Below are 22,152 nucleotides of genomic sequence, written 5' to 3'. Positions count from 1 at the left end.
AGGCAGAAGGCTCCAGAAAAGGCGCTGTCGTGGGGAAAGAAGCCGGAGATGACATTGTTGTGGTACGACTGTGAAAGGAGAAAATGAGAATCTGATGAGAGCTGGCGAAAGGTCTTGCAAACAGAGAGGATCCTAAAGAAGGTCTTTGCTGGGAGGTAGGAGAGGATCTCTGCCAGCAAGTTATCGGGAAGGGGACGACCGCTACTTCCGAGGTTGGTGCTATGGGTGCTATTGAGCGTACCATCATCCATTCCAACGATCAGAGATTTGAAAGAGTCCAACTTATTGTCCATTATATAGAGAAGTAAGAGGGAAGGATGACGACTCTTAGTGTGAGAAGATATCCAACTCTCCTCGTTTGAAACAGAGAAATGTTTCGAGGACCGATTGCCATATTCATGTACTCTTTCCATGAAAATATATATATATATTTATTGTATTACAATAAAGGGAAAAACATATCATTTTCATATATTTTTATGAAAATGGCAATAAGTAATTACATTTAATATTACCATTTCAGACATCATATGAAAATAGTAGTTAATTATTAGATTTAGTGTGATCCTTCAGAGCACTCCCCTCTGTTAGACATTATCCATGATATCTAACTTGCCAAGTAAATGAAAAAATTGATTTGAATTAAGAGCCTTAGTTATCAATAAGATCAATAGATAGTGAAAAAATCATTAAACTTTGTTACTTGAGATGGTAAGTTTTGATTAGACGTTTCTATTTTAAAATCAATAATATATGTATATATTGAAACTCTTATTTAAACTTTGTTACTTGACTATTAAGACATTAAAGATTTATTATTAGACTCAAAAACTAATTTGTAGTGATTATATTAATTTGTAAGGACCCAAATTATATTGTAGAACTTTGCAAGGAAAATTATGTAAAAATGCCGCAGCCTGTCATACGCCGCCGCAGCCGTCCTCATCGGCATTCCTGGGTGCGTTCATGTGCCACGCGGCGCTCCTAAAGTTCTACAATATAATTTGGGTCACAAAGAGAGATTCACAACGGCGGAAACCCGCCTAGATGTTCTTGAAGCGAGCATGGAGGAACTCTACCATGGCCAACAAAAACTAGTTGGGGTAGAGAGCTCGCAAGAGGAAGCGGAGTCCAGGATCGACAAGGTCGAGGCCCTAGTCGACCGACTGTCTGATGACACCAAAGACTCCGTGCAACACTTACAGGATGTTGTGGCGGAACTCACTTCAAAGGTGGCCATGCTCGCAAGAACACTAAATGCGGGAGGAAGCAACACCCGCGTTGCACTGCCACAAAATTTGAGGGCACCCGAGCCTCATGGATATGGAGGGGCCAGAGATGCCAAAGAGCTCGAGAACTTTCTGTTCGACATGGAACAATACTTCCGAGCTACGAGGCCCGATTCTAAAGATACCAAAGTTTCTATAGCAACAATGTATCTGAACGGAGATACGAAACTTTGGTGGCGAACCCGTTGGGAGGAGATCCAACAAGGCCGGTGTCGAGTCGACACATGGGAGGACTTGAGTTCGTCGCAAGAAGGAAGTTGAGACAACTCCGCCAGAGTACCACCATCCGAGACTATGTGAAACAATTTTCTGCACTAATGCTGGACATACAGGACATGTCCGAGAAGGACAAGTTGTTCAGCTTCCTCGATGGTTTGAAGCCATGGGTTCAACAGGAGCCAAATCGAAGGAATGTTACCGATGTGGTCGGGGCAATTGCTACTGCAGAAAGACTCACCGACTTTGTTTCCTCCGAAGACCCAGGGAGAAGGAAACAATCTTCAGGCAATCGCCCTCCAAAACATTCTCAAGGGAAGGAGCTCGGGGGCGAACAAAAGAAGAAGAGTTCCCACAAAGGGCCAAACCCGAAAGGCAAGACCTCAAAACCTAAAGGATGTTTCTTGTACGGAGGACCGCACATGGTGAGAGAGTGCCCACAAAAACAAGCACTCAATGCTTTGACGGCTTCCATCCAACCCCCCCGATCGGACAAGGGCAAAGCTGTTGCTCTTACTTCGAGCAGTTCTGAATCCAACAGCGATGACGAGGAGTCGCAAGGACCCCGAATGGGAGCAATGCGTTTGTTGAACGTCATGCGGGGTCAAGTGGGGGAGAACATCAAAACAAAGCTACAAAAAGAAGGAAGTAGTGAGCTGATGTATGTGGACATCAAGCTAAATGGCCAAACGACCCGTGCAATGGTGGACACGAGCGCTACCCACAACTTCATAGCCGATCGAGAAGCACAACGACTTGGGTTGATATTGGAGAAGAGCCCAAGCCGAATGAAGGCGGTGAACTCGGAGGCCAAGCGAATCTCCGGGTTGGCGAAGGGTGTTCCCATCAAAATCGGGACATGGAGCAGGAACACCAACATGATGGTCGTGCCATTGGATGACTTCCAAGTGATCCTTGGAATGGAGTTTATGCACCCGGCAAAGTTGGTGCCAATGTCGTTCTTGAACTCCCTATGTATGATGGGAGGCGAGGACCCCTGTGTGGTTCCCATCTCTCGGAGAGGAACCAAGGAGCCCTGACACATATCGGCATTACAACTGAAGAAAAGGGTGCGAAAAGGCGAATTGACATTCATGGCTGCTATGAAGCTAAAGCCACTCAACGAGAAGGCCATTCAAGAACCTGCTGCGGTGGCGAACGTCCTGAAAGAGTTCAAGGACGTTATGCCACCCGAGTTACCGAAGACTCTTCCACCACGCAGAGGCATGGATCACAGCATCGAGCTGGAGCCAAGAGTGAAGCCTCCAGCGAGACCACCCTACCGCATGCCCCCGCCAGAGTTGGCAGAACTCAGGAAGCAGTTAAGTGAACTGCGGACTTGTTCGACCAATTGGGCAAAGCTAAGTATTTCTCAAAACTCGACCTTCGGTCGGAGTATTGGCAGGTGCGCATTGCTGAAGGCGACGAAGCGAAGACTACCTGTGTGACCAGGTATGAAGCGTTTGAGTTCTTGGTGATGCCTTTCGGCTTAACCAACGCTCCGACCACATTCTGCACTCTCATGAACCAGCTATTCAAGGAGTATTTGGATAAGTTCGTGGTCATCTACTTGGACGATATCGTCGTCTACAGTCAAACGCTTGAGGAGCATGTCAATTACCTTCAGACGATTTTCAAGGTTCTCAGGGAGAACACTTTGTTCGTGAAAAGGGAGAAATGCTACTTTGCTCAAACTGAGATATTATTCTTGAGACATCGAATCGGTGATGGCACCATTCGGATAGATAAGTCGAAGGTGCAAACAGTTGCAGAATGGCGAACTCCAAAGAAGGTGCTAGAGTTGAGATCCTTCCTTGGTTTCGTCAATTATTATCGATGCTTCATAGCGGGATATTCGAAGCGTGCAACCCCACTAACGAAGTTGCTGAAGAAGGAGCAGCCTTGGAAGTGGTCTGACAAATGTGAAATAGCATTCCAAGATATGAAGGCTGCTGTTATAGAAGAACCAGTGCTCAAATTGCCAAACTATGGGGAGCCTTTTGAAGTCCATACAGATGCTTCAGACTTCACTATTGGGGGAGCACTCATGCAGGAGGGTCATCCGGTGGCCTACGAGAGCCGCAAACTCAACGAGACCGAGCGGCGGTATCCATTGCATGAGAAGGAGATGACAGCAGTGATCCACTGTCTACGAGTTTGGCGACACTATCTCCTCGGATCGCGATCTATGCTGAGGACGGACAACATCGCTCTGAGCTATTTCCAAACTCAGAAGAAGCTCTCCCTAAAGCAGGCGCGTTGGCAGGACTTCCTGGCTGAATTTGATATGACAATGGAGTATAAGCCTGGGAAGGCAAATGTCGTGGCCGATGCATTGAGTCGGAAGGTGGAGCGTGTGAATGCCGCCCAATTGGAGGGCGGAAACCAAGCAAGTCAGTTGCACTCCAACTTCCTTTCCAGAATCAGGGATGGACTGTATAGTGACCCCCAAGTAGTTATCCTAATGCAGCTCATCAAAGAAGGCAAGGCACGACGATTTTGGGTCCAGGAGGGACTCGTTTACACAAAAGGGAATAGAGTTTATATTCCCCGAGTGGACAATTTGAGGCGTGAACCCTTAAAAGAGTGTCACGATTCCCTTTGGGCTGGACACCCAGGCATTCACAGAACGTTGGCTCTCGTGGAGAGGGCCTTCTACTGGCCGAAGATGGGGACTGATGTGGAGGAATATGTTCGAACATGCCTTACTTGCCAACAAGACAAGGTGGAGCAGCGGAAGCCGGTGGAACTTTTGGAGCCGTTGCCCGTACCAGAAAGGTCGTGGGAGAGCATTTCCTTGGATTTCATATCAAGCTTGCCACTTGTAGGGAGACTTGGATTGATACTCGTGGTGGTCGATCGGTTTTCAAAGTATGCAACTTTCATTGCTGCTCCCCTACACTGTTCAGCAGAGGAGGCGGCCAAGCTTATGATGAAGATTGTGGTGAAGTATTGGGGAGTCCCACACAATATCATTAGTGATCGAGATGCTCGGTTCTTGGGAAGATTCTGGACCGAGCTATTCAAATTGTTGGAGTCGAAGTTATACTTCTCTACAAGCCTCCACCCCCACACGGATGGCCAGACTGAAAGGATAAACTCACTCCTGAAGCAATATCTCCGGCACTACGTGAGTGCCAACCAACGAGATTGGGTGAAGCTGTTGGACATTGCCCAATTCTCCTACAACTTGCAGCGGAGCTCTGCATCCAACAAGAGCCCCTTCGAGATCATCACAGGACAACAACCGTCAACTCTGCACACCATGGCAATTGGGTATACTGGGAGTAGTCCATCAGCCTATCATTTCACAAAAGAGTGGCATCGAAATGCAGATATTGCGCGGGCTTACTTGGAGAAGGCGGCAAAAATGATGAAGAAGTGGGTAGACTTGGGAAGGCGACCACAAGAGTTCAAAGTTGGCGATTTGGTGTTGGTAAAGCTCCAACCGGCATCACTCCAATTCTTTAGGAACAAAGTCCACAAAGGATTGGTGCGCAAGTATGAAGAGCCCTTCCCAATTATCAGCAGGTTAGGCAACGTCTCTTACAAGTTGCAGCTGCCGGCGTGGTTCAAAATTCACAACGTTCTTCACGCCAGCAACCTAAAAGCCTACCACTTGGACCCGCAAGATGCTTCCCGAAGTGTTCCAACTCGGCTACCTCCCATCACAACCTCCTACGAGAAGTGAGTTGAAACCATTCTGGCGGACCGCAAGATAAAGCTACCCAACGGAGCTAAGCAGATAAAGTACTTGGTGAAGTGGTGAAAGCTTCCCCGAACAAAAGCCAGTTGGGAGCCTGAAGACGCCTTGCGACATGAAGAAGAAATCATCAACAACTACCAACAAGCGTCGACGAGGGCGTCGACAGTTTAAGTGGGGGAGAATGTCACGAACGATCGTCGCGCACTCGCAACAACTCCGTTCAACGAACCGTTCGTCGCTCACACCTACATGTACAGCTGTTTGACAGCATGTTTTCTCTTAGTTTTGGGTTATTTTGCTTGTAAAAATGTAAGTTCGAACAAGCTGCAGCGTTACAAAGCGATCGCTCACCGAAACGAGCAAAACAGCCTAAAACAGCTCCGTTTTCGCGTGCCGCGGGCTGATTTCTGGAATCTGCCTATGCTCACCAAAACGTCAGCCATCTCAGCCCCTTTGAACCCCCCGGGTGGCACAGGGCTGGATGGGGCTTCGGATATATACCGGGCGTTGAACACTCTTTCGCAAGTTCGCAAGTTCGCAAGTTGCCTTGATGGGAACTTGTTGTCGCGCCCGGGACCAGGTGAGTGGTTGTTTGTGGGCTTGCAGCTGTTCGTTCAACCTTCTAAAGCCCTTGTTTTCCCCCTCTCCCTCTTTTCTCTTGTGCACGCAAGGTGCTCGCTGAATTGCTTGTAAAGCTTCCCCTTTTCGCGAGATGTCGGGACTTGTCCGCCGCTCGTTCTTTCGAACTAATCAACTTTATTCTTTTACAGGTCCTTCGGGACTTGCGAGAGGTTACAAGTGGGCTGATCCTCGCGGAGCAATATCGCAAGGGCGAAGCGCGACTTAGGCAATGCAAGCTAAGTTCGCGTCTTTGCCGCAAAGGTGACCCGCGACTTAGACAACGCAAGCTAAGTTCGCGTCTTTGGCCGCAAGGATGCCTCACGCCTTAGGCAATTCCAGCTAAGGCCGTGACACTATGTCACTTGCTAAGATTGCAGCTTTTAATTGCCATCCATGTGGTCACTCCCTCCATCACATTATGATACCAGCTCCATATGTTCTGCCATCTCCTACATTTACTTACTGTACACATGAATTAATAACTTGGATCTCAAACTGTACCCAGCTCTCACCCACATTAGGTTGATTTCTGCAGAGGAAACGAAAGAAACATTGCAGAAACAGGACCAGCTATTGGACACTATTCGTTCTCATTTGGCACCCTAAAGAAACAAATATTGGTGATTCGTTAGCCTGCAATCTTCGTAAGGTGTGTCTTCCTAGGCCATAAAAGTTAAAATTATGGTGCCCTTTCTACAGGAATCTCTTCCTTCTACCTGCTGGATTCTTAACAAGATGCAGAAATTTAGAAGGGTTGTGAGGTACTGTCTGATCTAGAATCATGTGATATACCTTAACTTCCCATCTGTCTCTGCACAGACACTGATGGACCGTAACAACTATTATGAGGGAATTCCACAAGTTTGCATCCCAAGACACAGTAAGTAATTTGGGTTCCTCGACGGTGTTAGATTGCAGAACGACTAAAAGCAAGAACCCAAGAGAACTGTCCGATATATGTACACATTGCAGCATGATGTGGAGGACAGTTCTCCTCATGTTACACAAAGTGCTTGATGGTCTTTGTTTCGTCTAAGGAAGAAAAGAAAACAATAAAAGGAAATAAAATCTTTTACCAGGCACACGGGAAAACAGAAGGGGAACAGAAGGAGTTACAGGAGATTGGTGAAGAAACTTCAGATCAAACTACACGAATTCTCTTCTTGGGAGGGAGAGGAAGGAAGACCGAGGTAAGATCGGGAGTAACGGCGTGGAATTCCATGGAAGGAGCCGGCGGTACCCTCTTCGCCGGCTTCGGCTTTCTCTTCGCCGGCGTACAAACAAGGACGGGCTTGAGAACGGTCTCTTCCGCCTTTTGGTGTGACGCACTCTTCCTCTTCGGTTTCGGCAGCATCGGGACGGCCTTCCACGGGCTTGTCCCGCGTCGGCGCAGTCTTTATGGGCGGAAGCAGAGGCAATTCACCTACGACGACGACGACCGCCTCGGAGCCCATGGCTGCGGAGATCAAGAACTGAAGACGAAGGCAGTGGAGGCCACAGGATTCCCTTGAGAGGAGCAAAGAGAAGCACACCTCACAAGGTGGTCGGCTCGGAGAGGAATCCTTGTGGTGGAGGAGAAGAGGAGAAGAAGCTGAGCAGCAAATTTGGAGGGAGAGGGAAGGGCGAAGGAGTAAATTGGAGGAGCGAGGCAGCAGCTTCGACGTTGTGGCATCTCTACGGCTGTCCTCGACAAAAGAGAAATGCCAGGATCCACGTCTTAACGCCGCTTTCGGCACCCTCCTCCATTTCCCCGGTGAACCAACTTTTCGTCTCCTTTTTTCTGTTCTCGCTGCTCTGCTGAAAGCGTCGTCGGCAGTGGGCTGCGGACGACAACAAAGCATTAAATAACCGGTTAGTGTGGAGAGAGAGAGAGAGAGAGAGAGAGAGGCACCATACTCGATCAACTTGTTCATTCCATCGGTCGTTGTCCCCAACTCCATTAGCCTTCTTTTGGTTTATTTTTCTCTTCCTTTTTTTTGTGTCCGAGTCAAGAAAGGTTGTGTCGACAACAGACGAGGAGAATATGAAGGCTAAGGTAGACTCTTTTGCACGAGGCAAACTGTGTAGGGTTAATAAAAAGTAACTTCGATGTTCCTATCCTTCTTGGATGCCATGGGACCTATAATTTTTGTTAATGGGCGCAAACAACAAATTAATAGGTTAGATTCTATTCTATTCTATTCTATTCAAACACATCCGCGCATCTGCCACGCTAGATAAGACATGGGCATGACCCTTTGATGGATCAATCACGAAGAATGGTTATACGGCTTTACCTTTGAATCTACGTCAAAATGGTCAAAGTTACCATGGAAACTATCACAATCAAACTCCACTATGTATCATTAGACACTTCAATTCTGTATCCATGTGAAACTAATCTTCCTGCCAACATTTATAATACAAACTCAATAAGAGACCTTCTTTCATGGGTCTCATTTTGCTTTCATAGGGGGCATATCAAAATTGTTCCTTGAGGCTTAAATTACCAAACTTGAGCTACTTTAATTGCAGGAGTAAATTCCAAATGGTAAAAATGGTATGTATATATAAACGACTATTCAGGAAGAAATTTAGGCACTCTAACCAAACAATCTTATTGATTATTCTAACAAAAGTGAAAACAGCATGATACAGACTCCACTAAACCATTACAGATAACAAAGCGATAACAAAGATCAAGCAGACAATTTGTACCTATTGCTGCTCGGTTGTGTTATCAAGGCTAGCCAAGAAACTGTACCACGACACCAAGTGATGTTGTCAGAACTACCCCTTTGATAGGCCTCCTGTAACAGTTTCTTTGCTGCTTGTTCTGGATCTTGTAGGGGTTTGACAATAGCTACCACCGCCTCCTGAATTTGGAACCAAATGAAAAAGAAAGGGTTCAATCTTCGGAGATGATATTTCAGGTACCTACTTTTTTTTTTGTTTTTTGTTATTTTCTTCTTTTAAAGTATACCTCATTCGTTCGTGACAACATCCCACAATCAGTCACTTGCAAGGATGAGGAATTCGAGAGATCCATCAACCGCTTCCACCTGCATTCAACAGTAGTCGAAGCAGTCAAAGGCATTACTGTCAGATGATGATATGTCTCGAGTCTTGAAGACAATAACATTGTAGGAATAAAGTGATAGGTCAGAGATCAAACATGAATTTCTGGATCTGCGACAACAAACTGTTTCAGGTGCCTATCACCAAATGCACGAGAAACGGCAAGAACACCACCGACACGCCATGTCCCTGCAGTTACAGTTGATCAGTATTTATATAACGAAATGATCTAAACTGATAAAAAATGATGGAGGAGATCAAGTACCAGCCCACATTACAAAGCCCCCAGCATCCTCAATCCTTTGCTCTCTCATCTGTTTGGTCAGGCTTGTGATCCCTTGAGACAGCTATAGCTGCAAAAGTTACAAAAAATAGCGTGAGCCGAGTTCCTAGTAAAGAACTAAACTTTTAAGAGGCTCAATCAATAATTCAATACAAGATTCTGGTGATTGTATTCTATTTCAGATACTGAATTTGTTAAAAACAGAACCTTCAAGCACATCCAGAGAAAATCATCTCCATATTATCACCATCAAAATAGAGTGATTGGTTTAATTATGAGAGCTCACATCAACCAAGTACCACAACAGGTTGATTTGCCAGGTCTCTGTTGTTCAAAGTACCAAGAACTGGCTTTTGACCATGATGCACGAGGGACAAAAGGTTTCTTTCTCTAAATTACCAAGCAATCAGAAGAATTGCCGTTGCAATCTACTGCACAAACTAGAAGCAAAACTTACCATATGGGGAACAAAAGACTTTTTTCTCTAAATTATGAAGCACCCAGAAGTTCGTTTGGTCAACTACTCTATCATGATCAGAAAATTGCTTTTGCAATATATTGTAAGAACCAAGAAACAGAACTTGCAAGTAAAATGGGTGCTCTACAAGAAATTGGCACAACTGTTTGCCTCAGAAAAGGACTTGTTGCAACTGATGCCACTGAAAAACCAAGAATCAGATGTTTGTATCAAGAGGTTCATAGAATACATAAACTTTTGTATTAATTGAGCACAAGTTGAGATGCCAAACTCGATTTAACAAAGAAAAAGTGGGAAAAAAAAAACAACGAAAATTAGAACCACAAGCAGCTTTTAATATGCTAAATAAAAAGTCTTTATTAGTTACAATTTTCAAGATAACTGGATCGAGTGATGCAACAAATTCTAGATTGATTTTTCGACCCAATCAATTGAAATGAGAAGAGATTGCATGGATATCTTATAAAGAATACAGAACAACCTCAACGGGCATAAGAACAAACATAAACAACAGGATTCAATGACAACAAGTATGTCAACAGCACCACACAGTACTGTTTATTGCCATTCATAAATCAATCAGAAATTTGAATCTAGTTAGAAGGCAATAATCTCAAACTAAAGATGACCACATATAGTAATTGAACCATGAGATGAACAAATGGGCAAGCAAACATCCAAACAAAAGCAAATGGTAGATCACGGATAATGATTATGGAAATATGTAAAATGTTAAATACCAAGCTCTACATACATGAGGGATGATTTTTGATAAAAAATATGTAAATTTGGCAAGAAAAAATAATGGAGACACAATAATATCTACCTAAAGTTCCATATAAAAAATATATTCTTTAACACTGAACAAAACAAATAATGGAGAAATATGCTTATGACAAGCTTCAGGATTAAGGAAACATCAACTTCCATTGTCATCCTGTTTTGTCATTGGCGTGAATAGTTAAACTCCCGATCGTCGAAGTCTACGATTAGATGGTTTTGACAAGGGTCAATTCCAGAATGCAAGAAATATAACCAACAAAATGTGGACTGGAGGATAAAAGACCGTAGAATAATAAATCACACCAATAAAAATCCCATTTGTAGATTCCAAGACATGTCATACATCTAAAGTGGTACCAAAACCTACTATGTACAGCGCTAAATGGAAAGTTTCATCAAGGAACAACACTCAAGCGATGAACAAAAAATAGTTCTTAGATCATACATTAAAGACAAGATAACATGACTAAACTATTAGTATACAATTTCACCAAAAGTATGTAGCTATGAAACCACTGTAGCATCGATAAGTCATAAAGACATTAAGTGCAATGGCTTATAGAAGTAGCATAAAAAAGTGATTATTATTCTTTAAATAATGCTGTGTAAAAATTGGATAACTTAATATTAAGTTTCCAATCCTGTTTAACTTGCTAGTAAACTATTAATCTTCAAATCTCATTTCAAAAAGAGTACATGCAATACGAGAGCGTAATGAACTTTAGCACCTCATCCATCATCAACAATTTAAATCCTCATTTATCACCATAAGTGTGCAGTTTCAGCCATTTCTGAAGATTTTTTCGCAGGTTCAATTCTCCAATTTCAGGCTTAAATTCTGTGAATCCAAACAGGAATATGTTCTCTTTCTCCTTCCTGTCTATACTTTTTTATATTACTATATTTTTGAAGAATCTGAAACTATATGATTATTTGTTTCAATGTGTTCAGTACACCAGAGACACACAGAGCTACTATAGCATTTGGCAGGATCAAGAGAAGGCCAAAAAACTTTGTTGGTCTAGAACCTACATATATCCTAAGAACCTAGATGTCACTGGTGTCACATTCTAAATATTGCTCTTAAATAGGTTGGGTTGTCAGAATACAGTTAGTAAAAAAAAATGCAGTAAACTCCATCTAAATTGAGCCGGTTTAGTTCTAGATTAAGTACAGAAATCCGTTACACATAATTGATGATAAGAGAACTGATTTAAGGATGAGGGGCCTACCATCTCCTCCTCTACATATGACAGCTCTAGAGTCCCCAACATTTGCAACGAGCAAACGATCACCAACAAGGACAGCTGTTGATGCAGTTGAACCCGCCTCTCGGTTCTGGCTGTTCTCAGATTTCAAAAATTCTGCGTCCGTGTGGTTGTATGCATCAGCTGAAGGTAACAGCACAGATGAATTTCATAAGCCAAATATTATTGTTCTCTAAAAGCTCTTTCATAGTACAAAATGCAAATCAGCACCACCTATAGCTGATTTTGTATCGGTAATGAACTTTGGATGCCTGAGTAAGTTGCTGAAGAGGTTTTGTTTAACATACTCTGCTACTTGGGCACCGCCATGACCTACATAACCACTCATCAAAGCATCAAAGTCTAACGTTAGGATATTGAATGTATAAGCAACTCTCCACGAGAGAAATTTACCCTAGAAAAGGATTGAAAGAAGCAAGTTAATGAATGGGTTTTCTATGTCAGTTTTACCAAAAATTTGCAAATACAAAAAAAAAAAAAGATAAGACATTCTAAACATAACAAAGACAACAAAATACTGCAGAAATTTTACCATCAAAGACCCCAAACAAGCCAACAATTTCTCCATCAACGCTGTCAATTCGCGTCTCATAGAAGTCTTCCATCGAAGATCTTTTCCCCGGACAGCTTGCATACCCATAACCAAACTTCCCATCTTGACTGTCTTGAAAGAAATAAGCATGAGTTTTAATGTTAGATTGACACGCAAGAGTAGGATGTTTCTTTACAGCCTACTTTAGGCAACATATTCAACTGCAGATTCAAGAACCACAATTAACAGATAGGAAGCAGTTCTATGAGTTTATTCAGCGTAAAAGAACCATGTTTCCCATGTAAGTTCACACATCCATATCTGACGAACCATCTCATAACTTGTTTGTCAATTATTAAGGATCTAACTTATATTGAATTATTAAGGAATAAACGACTGTTTATACATAAAAAATAAATAAATAAATAAATCTCTTCCAATAACTAGCTAGTTTGTCTTCGAATTAGAACTCAAAATATATGAAGCGAATGCTAGCATAAGATCAGCTCGAAAATCGCACGAGATACGAAACATAAACAAATCTAGAAAAGAATATCGTAAGCCTTAATACGACTTCACAAGGAATAAACGAACGAGACCTGAGTCCTCCCCCGCTGACCGGAGCACCGTCTGCTTGAAGCCCACTGATGGAGTTCAAATACCCCATCTTCCCTCCGAAATATTCGCCCCCCAAACAAAGATCAAAGTGAGGGAAGATCCCACCGAAACCACCGAAACAAGAAGGCCGATCCAATCAGCCTGGAAAGAAACCCATGCCCGATTTCCTCACACTCGAATCAGCCGTCGATCCCCACCGCGACCAAATTCACCCCCTGCAATCGACATCCGATACCCCCTCCCCCCCACAAACGTTTACCACGTCGATCAACGGAAGCAATCTCGAACTCCAAAAAGAAAAGAGGGCAGATGAAGAGATCCTTCACCGAGAGACAGAGAGAGAGAGAGAGAGGAGACGCCGAGCACTGGTTTCGATCGCTGGCAACGGGGAAGAAACGTCGAGGGAGGAAACAACGGATTAATGGTGGGGGGTAGGCGGTGGGTTTTGAGTAGAAGTTAAAATGTATGAATGGATATGCTTAGGTCTCCATTTGGTACCGAAAATAAATAGATAAATAAATACACATGTCTCAAGAAAAATAACTTTAATTGAGCGTTAAAGTATAATTAATTAAGTTTAATTGACTAAATCGAAGATCTAATTAGCAATATATGAGCATACATAACAATGCTATAATAACAATCAAAACTTAAAAGGACAAAAAATGGTTGTAATAAATCATACATTTGTGTGTGAGAGGTCACTTCTATCTTTCCTTTGCGTGCTTGCATTGCTTAAGTGGTTGCCATCACGTAACCGCATGCCATCGTTATACTTGTCGCTTGTTTGGGTGTTCTTTTCGATGCATGATTATTCCATTTCTTATGAGATATATATATATATATCGGGAGGAAGCATAATATAATGCAGCTTAATTCCCGATGGAATTAACGTGATGAACACCGACATTTTCTCGAGCATAGTATATTAACATGATAGAGCTTTTTTTCTGGGGGATTACCGATGAAATCCATGTGGGGAAGACGAGCACGTCGTTGACTTCGATCGGAAGCTGTGGCGAGGATCGAAATGACTCAGGCAGTTGGCAAGTCAACGCCTCAATCCACCAATTTTTAGTGAGGATGAATGCGATGCAAATTCCCTGTTGCATTAATTTGGTGGTATTATATATAAACACAACAATTTTCATATTTATTGACTCGGTCAATCTCTGTAAGTCGATTGTCATTTGCCCCTCGAACAGCAATTTAATGCATATGAATGTGAGGGAATTCTCTCTTTTTTTTTTTTCTCCATAAAAGAGTCTCACGTTTTCAGAAATTTTCCGACATCAATTTTTTTTTTAACCTAATACCGATTACAATATTTTTAATACGATGTTATAGTATTTTAGTAATACCCAAAAAATAATATAATATAATATATTTATAAATATAATTATTTTGAAAATATTATTTTTTACAGTATTTTTATTTTATGTTATAGTATTTTTCATAATATAAAATATTATAACTATATTTTTTATTGCATTGACGATTGTTTCTTAGTATTACTGAAAATACTATAATTGGATCGATTCATCCAACTAGTCCACAGAAAAAGGAAAAAAAGAAAAAAAAAAAAAGGGTAGATAATTGGATATTTCAAGGATTAAGCAAAAAATTAAGCGCTATTAAAAATCTGAAAAATGAGAAGTTTCTTTTTTTAAAATCAATATGTGTATATATTGATTTATATGCTAAGTAAGCGGTGGTGGTTCGCTCGCCCGCGGCACCTCCCTTACGGCTTTCTTATTTAAGTTTCCGCGTCCCACCACCGTGCTTGTATGTATATATATACACATGTTCTTGTCATCCTCTGCGTCTTCTATCGACACAACTTTCTTCTTTAAGGACCGATTACCATATTCATAAACTCTGACCATGAAACTATATATATTTCATATTTATTGTATTAAAATAAAGTGAAAAAAATATCATTCTTCATATATTTTTATGAAAATGATAAATAGTAATTACATTTAAAATTACCATTTGAGATATCATATGAAAACCTCAGTAAGACATTATCCATGATGATAGGGGTAATAATGGCGACATGACGTGTCACGACGACTGCCCCACCTGGGCGCCACTCTGCCCAATGAGGAAGGCAATAACGCTGACTCGACACGCGCTGACGTCATCCACTATCAGGCAACGACTTCCGACCCCGTGCACTTGACCACGACAGGAGAGGACGACGACCGACCCTCGCCCATACCCTGCGACAGTCCGGTTCTCCACGCAACGTTAGTAACAGCGTCAGACGTCGTCAGAGGTACGATCCTGCCTCCCACAGGCGGGCACATCAGGTAACGCTAAACTACCCTATAAATACCCCCGAGTTCTAAACGAAAGGGGGGACTTCTCCACGGCAGAAAACTCCCTTCCACATCATCTGACTTGATCGTCGGAGGGGTCGGGCCGAGCTTCCGACCCGACCTGTGTGCAGGAACGAAGGCAAGGTCGCATCTCCCAGTCACCACGACGAGGCTTCACCCCCCACGCTACGTCCCATTCGGACCGCCGTGACCGGCCACCCCAGTTGTCCCGAGGAGCGCCGCGTCGGATCCCCGCGCATTCGGACCCGAACCAAGCCGCGTCGGCCCCGAGGCCACGGCATACAGTTGTTCCCCGTAACATTTTGGCGCTAGAAGGAGGGCATACTGCCCGAGACCTCCTCGGCCACAGCCTACCCGAGACCTCCTCGGCCACAGCTTGCCCGAGACTTCCTCTGCGCGGCCTGCCCGCCTAAGTAGCTCCTCGGCCACTGCCTGCCCGAGAGCTCCTCGACCCCATGCTGCCCGAGACCACTCCTGCGCGGCCTGCCCGCCTGAGGGGCCTACCACCCCTACAACCAAGCCCAACTTGACCGACGAACCACTACTTGAGGTTCCTCGGCCACCCAGAGCCACCACTGCACATCCAACCCTCGTCAATTGTCAAGCTCCATGATTCCCACACCCCTGGCAATGAACCGGCCTTCGCCCGACAGAGACGGTTCCTTAGAACCGAAGCCATGCCTCGGACTCGCCTTACGGCAACCGACGCATAACTTCCATTGGGGGGGGAATATGATGAGGGTAATAATGGCGATAAGACTCGGGCTGACGTCAGCTGTCTCGGATGACGCATCGCCCCTCGGTTGACCTGACAACACCTGGTCAAACAAGACCAGAACGCCAACCGAGGCACGTCACTATCCTACAGGAGCCCAGCCCCTCACGTGACGCCAACACTAGTGTCAGACGCTACCGGGAGTTCGATCCTGCTCCCTGCTAGCAGTCCTACGCACCACCTTCACTATAAAAACCCTTGCATGCCAAGGGAGAAAAGGAGGGAGAGGACAACACAAAAACACCCTCAAAACCACTCCACTCCACATCACTAACTTGATCGTTGGAAGGGTCAGGCCGAGCTTCCGACCCGACCTGTGTGCAGGAACGAAGACGAGGCGCCTCTCACCGGACGCACAGGCGAGGAGCCCCTTCCCAGAGGAAACGGCGACCCCCCTCCACGACCGAACCGACCCGAGCCGGCGACCTCTACAGTCCCGAGGAACCCCCCTGGGAGATCCCCGCCATTCGGACCCAGAACAAACCGCGTCGGCCCCGAGGCCACGGCGTAAAGTTGTTTGCACTAACACATGACATCTAACGTATCGAGAAAAAAAGAGGGAAAAGGAAGCAGAGGTTACTTGGTGTTCGGGGTTTTAGCATCATCCCATTTGAATCAAGATTTCGGTACTTTTTTTTGCCGGACAAGACTTCCTGAGATCTGACCACTGAATTAACCGACGATGAGTGATCTAATTATGAAGTTGCATGAGTTTTTTGCCTTTCCAAATCTAACTACAGATATAATTCCATTAAAGATTCTTATCTGTTGGGCACATAGCGCATTAGTTCAGCCCATAATGCTTTAATAACTCATAGCTCATATTAGTATTTTCTTTTCTTTTAACATAAATCCTAACTTTTTTAATCTAAACGTGTGCAGGTAAGGTTGAAAAAAGAGGACAATGACGATTGTGGACGAGGTTGAGAAGAAAAAAAAAAAAAGAAAGGAGAAACTGTAATATTGGCAATTAAGGGCAAAAAAAAAAAAAAAAAAAAGAGAGATGAAGATGAGAATAATGCAGAGGTTCCTTTTATGACTTAAAGCATGCGGTAAGTATTATTTAGTATGTTATATTTCTTTTTTTTCTTAAATTTCAAAGCATATGAATTCGTTGCCGACGTTGTATAGAGTGCAGATTGGTTATAGTTGCCGAATGACAAGATGTTGTTGCTCGACAGGGAACGCATGCATGCATGCATGCATATGAATCAACTAAACAATCCTCTTCTCTTTCAGGACATGTGAACTTTTTCTTGCACAACCTGTTTACTTTGCAGAACCTGTCTATGATATGTTATACCTTCTCGTAACAATTTTAATATTGTCTCCCAAGAAATCATTTCTTGCTGTTTCATTCACAATGGCAGAAAATTCTACTAACAGAAAACCCTCTATTTCATGATATTTAATCGTAGCATTGGACACATGAAAGACAAAAATTTTCATTCAACTTCTCTTCTCTTATCTACGAACAGTTCCTCTTCTTCACCGCATGGCCGAAGCGTATTAGAGTAAGGGATCAATAGTGGGTAACTGCATCCCAGCGATCCCAGCTTCTTGAGTTCTCCATCCTTTATATCATAGCTATATGCCTCGCTATCTACGGTGAAAACAAGTGACGTGGTCATCGCCACCTCTCTCAGCACGACGCAGCTCACGTTGGGGGGTTCCCTGAACCCTATCTGGCCCAAGCTCACCTCATGCACCCTTACCCATCCTGGCGGACCGTCGTTTGTCTTCCTCAGCAGCCACAGTCCGATCACCCAAGTACACATTTCGTAATGGATTAGGCACAGCGACTTCCCCTCCCACTTGCCTATTCCGATCGTGTCCAAGTAGGCGACGGCTGCTTCTTTCGGCAGAGGGATGATCTGCGTGCGCTCCTTCCTCACATCAAAGGCGACGACATAGTGGTCGATCCTCTCGTACGATTTCGAATGTGACGATGCCCAGAATACGACGTCGTCGCAGACCACCGGGTGCTCCAAATGTAGTTCCATCCGACCGAAGTCGAGTTCCTTGTCCATCGTCCACACCCTCGCAGACGAGTCATAGACCTGACAGCGGTGCAACGAGCTCCCTTCTGGGGTCCGTGAAAGGTAGACCAACTTGTAGCTTTTCGTCACCCCATCTCCATCGTTCATGAATCTCACCGCGATGCCGATGCCGCCCCATGTCCAATACTTGCTCGGCGGGGAGGGCAGCTGGCACCGAGTCCCACGGGCCGGGTTGTAGACGCATAAGGCATCATCTTTGTTATGCAAGACAAAGACGAGGCCACCCGCTGACCCAAGGATTACGACTTTCCTGTAGGACAAGAATTCGAGGCTGCTTCTGGGCACACCGGCGTAGGGGTCAATGAGGAAGAAGGGCCCAGGAATGTTGCGGATGTGGGGAAAGAAGCCGGAGATGACATTGTTGTGGTACGTCTGTGAAAGGAGAAAATGAGAATCTGATGAGAGCTGGCGAAAGGTCTTGCAAACAGAGAGGAGCCTAAAGAAGGTCTTTGCTGGGAGGTAGGAGAGGATCTCTGCCAGCAGGTTATCGGGAAGGGGACGACCGCTACTTCCGAGGTTGATGCTATGACTGCTATTGAGCATACCATCCATTCCAACCATCAGAGATTTGGAAAAGTACAACTGTCCATTATATAGAGAATAGAGAAGGCCGATGACTCTTAGTGTGAGAAGATATCGAACTTTCATCATCTGAAACTGAGAAATGTTTCGAGGACCGATTACCATATTCATGGACTCTTTCCATGAAATTATATATATATATATATATATATATATATATATATATATATATATATATATATGTATATTATATATATATATATATATTCATATTTATTGTATTACATTAAAGCTAAAAACATATCATCTTCATATATTTTTGTGAAAATGACAATAAGTAATTACATTTAATATTACCATTTCAGACATCATATGAAAATAGTAGTTAATTATTAGATTTAGTGTGATCCTTCTAAGCACTCTCCTCTGTTAGACATTATCCATGATATCTAACTTGCCAAGTAAATGATAAAATTGATTTGAATTAAGAGCCTTAGTTATCACTAAGATCAATAGATAGTGAAAAGATCATTAAATTGCTCACGTTGCCTCTGATCACTACTTTTTCATAATTCAAATAAAGAAAATAATCATCTGAAAAAAAAAGCCATTTTTAGTTTCAAAATTTTCAGATAAACATAAGGATGCTAAAGATACAATAGTTGTGTGAGGGATTATTTTACTACTGATTTTGAATGTTTAAGGGTATTTTTAATTTATAGAATTGCTAATTTTTAAGGAATCTTGAAAAAAGAACATTCGACACTCGAGTAAATTGAAGACTTCCAAGTTAAGAATGCCAATATGAGCCTTAATTAAGAGTCTTAAGAATCAATCCACTTCAAACCATTTTTAGATAAATTAATTTGAGATGGTAGATTATGATACGAACAAAATGGACAAATGAGGGGTGACCATAACACCAAATCTTATCGCAATGTGACTTACATGAGTGTAGGACAAAAGCAAAATCCAATGTATTCGGGAAGATAGTGAGATTTGTTACAAGGATGATCAAATTAGGGTCGAAGTTGTGTCTTTTACTCCAATTTTTGGAATTAATCGATTACTCAAACTTGGCCTACTCTACATATAATTTCTAATCTTAACTTTTCATACCCTTTGAATATAAGTAAATTTAAGATTTTCTAAGATCTATGGATTTTGGTAAAAAAGACTCGATCTAGATGACTACATAATTGAATTATTTAGTGGATGTTGGAATATCATAATGGTCCAACTGATTTTAATTTCATCATTTTCATCATAGGTGTATGCTTATTGATGATTGACTAAAGTTTTTCTTTTTCTTTTACTGATGCAAGACTCATAAAGTTATAAGTGGTTTTTAATCAATGTTATTATATAATTTAAATTATAAAATTCTTCCTAAAATCTTAATTGAACTTTTATTCCCCAAATTATCTCTCATGGGCAAACAATTTTTTACAATTAGCCAACGTTTAAGAGAATATTCTATCGACATAGGAGATTGTTGTTTTGGAGGTACAAATCTAGGGTAAAAGTCCTTTAGTGATAATTAAAATAAAAATTAAAAAAAAAAAAACTTATGATAAATTATTTATTATCCCTCGATATGCTTTCATTCATTCATTCTGAAAATTGACCTTAGAGCTATTAAAGTAGCGAACCTTTGTCTTTTTATATTTATGTCATTATTACCCAAGTTGTTACATAAATTCTAAACCATGATTCCTCCCCATAAAATGCTTATTTCTGATTTTGATTGTAAAATTTTACAGATTCAACGATAACTTGATGATTAGAATGTTATGTTGTCTATTCAAATGAGGTAACTAAATCAAATTATGCATGATGACCAATATACAATAATTTATCTTTGTTTCTTGGATAACGAGAAGCCGAAATGATGAATTTAGTCAGGAATATTTTATTTATATTAATTTTTTAGTTATAAATTGTTACATTATACAAGAAAGAATATTACCACATTTAGGATTTTTTTCATTGGATTATAACATCATTCCATATATCAAAAGTCAAATAAATAAATATCACATTATTAATATATATAAATAATAAATATTTATTATAATTTTTTATTTATCAAAATATAAATTAAAAGTAGTCATAGGTTTTATTTAGAAATATAGTGATACTAACTCAAAAATAACTCAAAAATAAAATTCAACTAGCCCTAGTTAAAGGAATATTTGTTCTCAATTGAAATTTGGTATAGTATTATTGGTTGGTTACTTTAAAATTTTAAAATAAAGTAAAAAAATTCCGTAATACGAGGAGGAACCTTTATAAGGCAACTATAAAATAAATATATATTCAAAAGTTAATCATCATATTGACATATATCAAATGCTCGAAGGCATACTCGGAGGAACCTTTATAAACTCACAATAGTGAATGAAAATAAATCCATATTACACTCCTAACAACATAAATAATAGTATCTCTTACTCGTCAAAGTAAGGACATGTTGTTGAATCTCGGATTTTGATGATGAAATCAATTGATGTGTTTGTGATCTAATATGCATTTAAGTAACGCAGGACTAGCTTCGATCATAAAAGGCAAATTGATTAAAGTAGGAGAAATCAAACGTTAGGCCAAAGAGAACATATTAGAAGATTGGACGTCGGCTGGAGGATCGATCGACGTGTCGGTAGAAGGCTTCGTGTCATGAATTTAGGCATCGGGTTGAAGGATCAGACTTTACGCCAAGGAGATTGGAAGTTGCAAGAATCAACATGTCGATTGGGCAATACATCGAAGGATTGGACGAAGTGTCAGATGAACCAATGACATGTCGGACAACATAGGATTCGCTTGTAATCGACTATGTCTAGATTGAGTTAGTTTAGAGTCTAATTGAGTCAATTTAGAATGTAATTAGGTCAACTCAATTAGGGGATAATTAGGCATAAGTTAGGGCTGAGTTGGGTCGAATGGAATACCCACTCAGCCACTTAGAACCATGCTAGGCAGTGGCACCACCCATGGTGGGTGATAGAACCACTTGAAGCTCAACCTCCGAGGAGGTCCAGTCGATGGTACCGCCCAAAGTTGGCAGTGGTATCATCGGCCATAAAAGCTATCAAGCGATGTTACCACTAGAGCCTAGTCTCCGAGGCTCTGTCAAGTGGTGGTACCGCCAATATCCTAAAAATTGAGAATGAGACACTTTTAGGCTTCAATTTTTAATCTGTTTGGAGCCTATAAATACCTTTATCATCCCTGTTCAGATCACACAAGAATTGAGAACAAAAACAAAGATAAATTCTGTTGTAATCTTATGAGAGTTCTCCTTCTATAGTCTAAGGTTGATTTTTATTTAAGAGAGGAGTAAGTGGGGGTGTAAAGGTTCTCTCCTCAACTTGTCAAAAAGAGAATTGAGTTGTACGGGTAGTTGATCTTCGGTAATGGAAGCCGGTGGTCTCAACGAAAGAGCAATCAGAAGTGGACGTAGATCACGATAACCGAACTACTATAAAAATCTGGTTTGAATTTACTTCTTACTATTTACCTTTATTGCAAACTAAATTCATACTTTCACTAAGCTTCCGTACGCTTTCCAAGTTAATATTTTTTCGATACGATTTTTC

General features: G+C 42.0%; 1 pseudogene; it reads right to left on the bottom strand.

Moving 5' to 3' along the window:
* Positions 1-8,795: 8,795 nt before the first annotated feature.
* Positions 8,796-13,471, bottom strand: LOC135660482 (probable protein phosphatase 2C 59; annotated as a pseudogene).
* Positions 13,472-22,152: the final 8,681 nt, after the last annotated feature.

Source organism: Musa acuminata, unplaced genomic scaffold, assembly GCF_036884655.1.
Source record: "Musa acuminata AAA Group cultivar baxijiao unplaced genomic scaffold, Cavendish_Baxijiao_AAA HiC_scaffold_486, whole genome shotgun sequence".
Lineage (NCBI taxonomy): Eukaryota > Viridiplantae > Streptophyta > Magnoliopsida > Zingiberales > Musaceae > Musa > Musa acuminata.
Note: the sequence above shows the minus strand (reverse complement) of the source record. Positions and strands in the feature narration are given on the sequence as shown.